Here is a 6,099-nt window from a genome sequence, read left to right as displayed (position 1 = left end):
GTTGAACAGTTAAAAAGTTGGATAGTTTAAAGGGACTTTTAATTTGAAACAGTTGTGGGCACAGGAAGCAGTTGAACAGGCTCTGCAGTCTTAATACAGCCATATTGTATGCTTAAAGCCTGAGGCAGTGGCTCCAGGTGGCCTGAACACCTGGCATAGGATTCTAATTAGAGTGCATGAAAATGCACTCTACTGTTATCCGAATTATTCTTAATATTTACAGTGCATGAAATTCCACTGTACTGTTCTTCCTAGGCTTCTTATTACAGTGCATGAAAATGCACTGTACTGTTCTTCCTAGGCTTTTTATTACAGTGCATGAAAATGCACTGTACTGTTCTTCCTAGGCTTCTTCTTCTTCTAAACGCATTTAATGCAGCTTCAACCGTTTAACGTAGAAACTTTATTCAAACTGCGTTGCGTAGGTCTTACTTATGACATGGGTGCTATGTATTTTTCAGCTTTGTACCTTTCATACTTTTTAAACTATTAATTAAAAACTACTCAAAATTTCCCCATAGACTTAACATGGGCTGATGACATCACAATAGAGCCGTTAAGCAATTAGAATCCTATGGCAGGTGTTCGGGCCACCTGCATCAACTGCCAGTCTCAGGCTTTAAGCATATAAACTGGCCCTATTAAGACTACTCATCCTGTTCAACTGCTTCCTCTGCCAAAAACTGTTTCAAAATAAAAGTCCTCACTACAATATTTCACTGTTAAACAATTTAACCCTTTAAACTACTGAACTTTTTAACTGTTCAGCCATTGTAACTGTTACATCAACTATGACTCCTACCCACTGTAGCTAGTTAGCATGGTTAGCATAGTTAGCATGCTAGCTAGCATTTTTAGCAAAACTGCTAAAAATGATTAGCTAAGTTAGCTAAGTATCATGGTTAGCATAGTTAGCATGCTAGCATGTTAGCATGCTAGTTAGCATAACTACTAAAAATGATAAGCTAGGTTAGCTAAGTCAAATGGTTAACATAGTTAGCATTGCTAACATAGTTAGCATGTTTAGCAAAACTACTAGAAAATGTTAGTTAAGTTAGCTAAGTAGCATGGTTAGCATAGTTAACATTGCTAACATAATTAGCATGTTTAGCAAAACTGCTAGAAGTAGTTAGCTAAGAAACATGGTTAGCATGTTAGCATTGCTAGCACTGCTATAAAACATTAGCTAAGTAGCATGGTTAGCATAGTTAAAAATATTAGCATAACTGCTGGCAAACATTAGAGCCATTACAACTTTTAGTTATCGTCAAATATCTACCTATACACAGCCATTAAACTATTTGAATATCAACATTCATTAAACTTCCAGTCTGTCAACAACTTTTAAACTATTTACCTTCAACTTTTAAACAGTCTACTTTTAAACTATCATTAAACTATCTATTAAACTAGGTGTCTGTCAAAAAATTTTAAACTATCTACTGTCTATCAACAACTTTTAAACTATCTACATTCAGCTTTTAAACAGTCTACTTTTAAACTATCAACTTTTATTAAGCTATGCAACCACCATGTCTATCCTAGCATCACCGTAGTAACCATCTCTGTATTATCTGTTTTAACTATACATGATATTTTACATCACAACTTTAGCTTTTTCATGCACTGGTAATTCCTTGGAATTGCATTTCTAGTTTCATAGCCTAGGCCTATAGTAGAATGCTACATAACATGTTTGACGACATAAATGAGTCAAATACCAAAAATCGGACCACTTACCTTGTCTGTAGTTAGAGAAATGTGCCTCTGGAGGAGAGTTTTACGAGCAAGTAAAGTATCACGGCAGGTCAAAACGTTCAGAAGATTCACAGCTCCAGTGATAGAAAGATTGCAGCGGACCAGCTGCTGATTGCTTTCAGGTGCAGGTCACGTCATAATGCTAAAAGTTGCCGCCACGGCGGTCAATGTTAAGTCTATGGGATTTTATTGCTCTTTTATCGTAAATATCTCAAAAACTATAAAGTTCACAAATATGAAAAATACATTCTACGATTGTCCGTTACAAGAGCTTTGTAGGAGTCTTTGAATGAGGTCAGACGGTTCAGCGGTTTCAGTCGCATTAAACGTTGAATTTGGTCGGAAGAAGAATAAGAAGAAGAACAGCGATAATAGTCCATTGCATTTACATGCAATGCAATAATAAGAAGCCAGGAGATTTCAAGATAGTGGATTCCATCCACTATAATGACTGAACAGTTAAATAAGTGGATACTTTAAATGGTTAAATTATTTGCTAGGTAGATGAGGTTTAATATAGTTGGATTGACTGAACAGTTAAATAGGTGGATAGTTTAAATGGTTAAATTATTTAATAGGGAATTATTGTAGTGAGGACTTTTATTTTGAAACAGTTGTGGACAGAGGAAACAGTTGAACATGATGTGTAGTCTTAAGAGAATGAGACTGTATGCTTAAAGCCTGAGAAACTGACAGTTGATGCAGGTGGCCTTGCCCAGAGCCATATAAAGGTAGAGTTGCGACAATACGTGTTCAAAATTTGTTAAGGTCACGTGGTTCATGTAAACTTAAAAAAGTTCCCGGAAGTGACCCAGAAATATTGTTGTGCTGAGTTCTAAGAACAGAGAGTTCAAGTTAAATGTTGTTGTGCTGAGTTCTAAGAACAGAGGTGTGCACCCAGACAGACAGGAACTGCACCCTATCTGTGTGTGTGTGTGGGTGAGATAAGAGTATGTCACAATGAAGTTGCTATGTCTTGCTTCCTATTTTCTGTGTGCATCTGTACAATGGGCTGCAGAGTCAGAGACTGATGGTGTGAGGAATTCTTCCTTAGATTAGCAGGCTCTCCTCTTGGTACCAGAGTTTGTGGGCAAAGCCATAGTGGATGGAATCCACTATCTTGAAATCTCCTGGCTTCTTCTTCTTCTTATTATTATAGTGGATGGAATCCACTATCTTGAAATCTCCTGGCTTCTTCTTCTTATTATTATAACCTTTTTTTCTTTTTACCTTTTCAAGAATGATTGCGACTCTAACCGCTTAACGTACAGACATGTTGAAATAACCGTTGTGAAGGTCTGGAGTGGGGCAAGAGAGTTATTTTTTCAGATTTTTATAAAAGTTTATACTTTTTGAGAAATAGGGGATTAAAAATGTTAAAAAGCTCATTTTTCCGCCATAGACTTCAAAGGCTTTGATGTCATAATGGCCTAAAGGCAGCTGCGCTTGTTAAGCTCCCAGAGTAGTTCCCGGGCTAATTAGAACACTGACACAGGTGTCACCTGTGAAATCAACTGTCTCAGCTTCTAATGCATACAATCTGGTGCTCCCTAAAACTACACATCCTGTTTAAGTGTTCCCCGTGTGTCAAAATAAAAGTCATAGCCATATCTCATGCTTTGCGCATTATATCTACAGAACGGTTTGACGCATATGCTTCAAATTTGGTACAAGTGTTTGTATGGACTCAAAGATTAAGTGAGTTGATGTTGGAGGTCAAAGGTCAAGTCCATGAATACTCTGAGTGCGATATCTCAAAAATGCCTTGACATACATGCTGGGGGGGCACCAACAAGGAGCACCCAAGAGCAACAGGGGCAAGGAAAAACTCCCTTACCAAGGAAGAAACCTTGGGCAGATCCACGGCTCAAGGGGCTAACCCAACTGCCAGGGGTCTTGGTGTGTGTGTTGGGGGGATGACAGGGGAGATGGGATAGTGTGCTGTGTATGTGGGGAGAGGGCAGTGTGCAATATGTGTGTTGGAGAAGCTTCCTCATGAGACAATGTGCTGTGTATTGGGGGGGGGGGGGGGGGGGGGGGGGGGGGGGCAGTGTGCTGTAAGTATGTAGAGGATGTGTGTTGGAGAAGATCCTGAAGACAATGTGCTGTGTATGTAGGGAGGCGGGGGCAGTGTACAGCAAGTATGTAGAGGAGGCTTACTGTAGCAAGCAGTGTGCTGTATGTATGTGAGGTGATGACAGTGATGATGTAAGTGTGTGTGTTTTGTGTGTGTGTGTTGGGGATGGGGGTGGGGTGGGGGGTAGGGTCGAAAGGCTAGGCAATCAAGGACATGGGTAGATAGATGGAGGAGAAATCAAAAATAATAAATAAAAAGTTCTATGGAGATGTGCAAAAGTTGGAGAAAGTCAGATGTGTGTGTGTGTGTGTGTGTGTGTTTTGATGTGTGATGAAATAAGAAAATACATAAAAGGTCTGTAGCATAGGGAGAGGAATGTAAAAGTCATGTAGGTGTGTGTGTGTGTGTGGGGGGGGTGTCATGAGTGCTGAGGAGTGAATGAGTGCAAAGTTAGTATAGTGTGAATTCAGAGTTGGGAAATGTTTGAGAGTGCTGAGGAGTGAATGTGTGCAAAGTCAGTATAGTGAGAGTTCAGAGTTCGGATGGCCTGGGGATAAAAACTTCTCCTGAGTCTCTCAGTTCTGGCTTTGTGACTACATAGGCGTCTTCTTGATTTCAGCGGTAGGAATAATCCATTGTTAGGATGAGAAGAGTCCTTCAGAATCTTTTGGGCTCTTAGGAGTACTCTTCTGGAATAGATATCTTGTAGAGCAGGGAGTTGAGTTCTTATAGTACGTTCAGCTGAGCGCACTACTCTCTGCAGAGTACTACAATCTTTAACTGTGTTAACTGTGAGTTCCCATACCAGGTGATGATGCTACCAGTTAGAACACTCTCAACCGCTGAAGTGTAGAAGGCCTTCATGATGGATGTAGAAACTTTGAATTTCCTTAGCTGACGAAGGAAGTAGAGTTGTTGTCTGGATTTCTTCAGAACATATTGAGTGTTAACAGTCCATTTTAATTCTTCAGTAATGTGCTTCTCAGCTTCTAATGCATACAATCTGGTGCTCCCTAAAACTACACATCCTGTTTAAGTGTTTCCCGTGTGTCAAAATAAAAGTCACAGCCATATCTCATGCTTTGCGCATTATATCTCCAGAACGGTTTGACGCATGTGCAAGTACAAGTACAAGTGGTACAAGTGTTTGTATGGACTCAAAAATGAAGTGAGTTGATGTTGGAGGTCAAAGGTCAAGTCAATGAACACTCTTGAGTGTGATATCTCAAGAATGCCTTGACATACATGCCTGAAATTTGGTATGAGTATTTGTATGGATTCAAAGATGAAGTGAATTGATGTTGGAGGTCAAAGGTCAAATGTCAAGGTGAAAAACACCTATCTCAAGAACGCCTTGACACACAAGGTCAGGATGCTCTCTGTCTTGGATGCGCTCAGACACACACGCACCACCCCTCTCTCTCTCCAGTCGTGTGCGCGCTACACTCAGATGCACACGCGGTCTCGCATGCGCGCTCTTGATCGCTCACTCTAGATTCCCGGAGATGTTATCTAATTTGCGGGCGGGTGCCGCTATCAATATGCGGGAGACTCCCGGAACTTCCGGGAGACTTGGGATGTCTGTAACCCCATTTAGTGCTTACACAGTACACAGTTAGTTAAAAATGAACTAAAGGTCATGATCCTACTCAATCAACAGCTTCACAGTTCAAAATCATTCTGGGCGTAGATTGACAATGTCATTCACTAAATTATATATCAGTGTACCGAGAGTTTGAAGCCGTTATTTTAAGGTAATAGAAAATTGGGTTGCTTTAAGCCCACATTCTATGGCTCTAAGTATAGGTTCGGTGGTTGGTTTGTAGGCCTACCACTTGAAAAGTTGTTGACTTCTTGAGTACATCTCAGATATAAACTCTGAGATGTAGGTCAGCATAAGCTGTTGCTCTCAAACTTTATCAACTGAGTCAGTGTAGTGATGAAGGAATAGATTAAATAGACCGATATGGAAGGTTTACAAAGTGATTTCATGCAACCTTTAAGGAGTATTTTTTAGTATTTTCAAAATGCAAATTATTTTGATACATGGCGTGGCTACTGTATTTAGTTTATTGTGAAACACCTAAAATTAGGGTATATTTGCATTTGAAAATACATTTTGATGTATTTTTGCCATCCTTGTCGACACAGTGCTTGACTCTTGTATTTTAGGCCTACTCATCAACCAAGTCAGTTGAACATGAGTGATGCTTCACTTCATTTGAACATAATATATAGGCCTAGGCTATACGTTCAAATAAATT

The sequence above is a fragment of the Alosa pseudoharengus genome, unplaced genomic scaffold (assembly GCF_046254945.1).
Source record: "Alosa pseudoharengus isolate Yale_2024_CS ecotype anadromous, Long Island Sound unplaced genomic scaffold, YU_APseudo_1.1 YU_APseudo_1.1_scf_19, whole genome shotgun sequence".
NCBI classification, from domain to species: Eukaryota; Metazoa; Chordata; class Actinopteri; order Clupeiformes; family Clupeidae; genus Alosa; species Alosa pseudoharengus.
The sequence above is the reverse complement of the archived record's forward strand: the minus strand, read 5'-3'. Positions refer to the sequence as shown.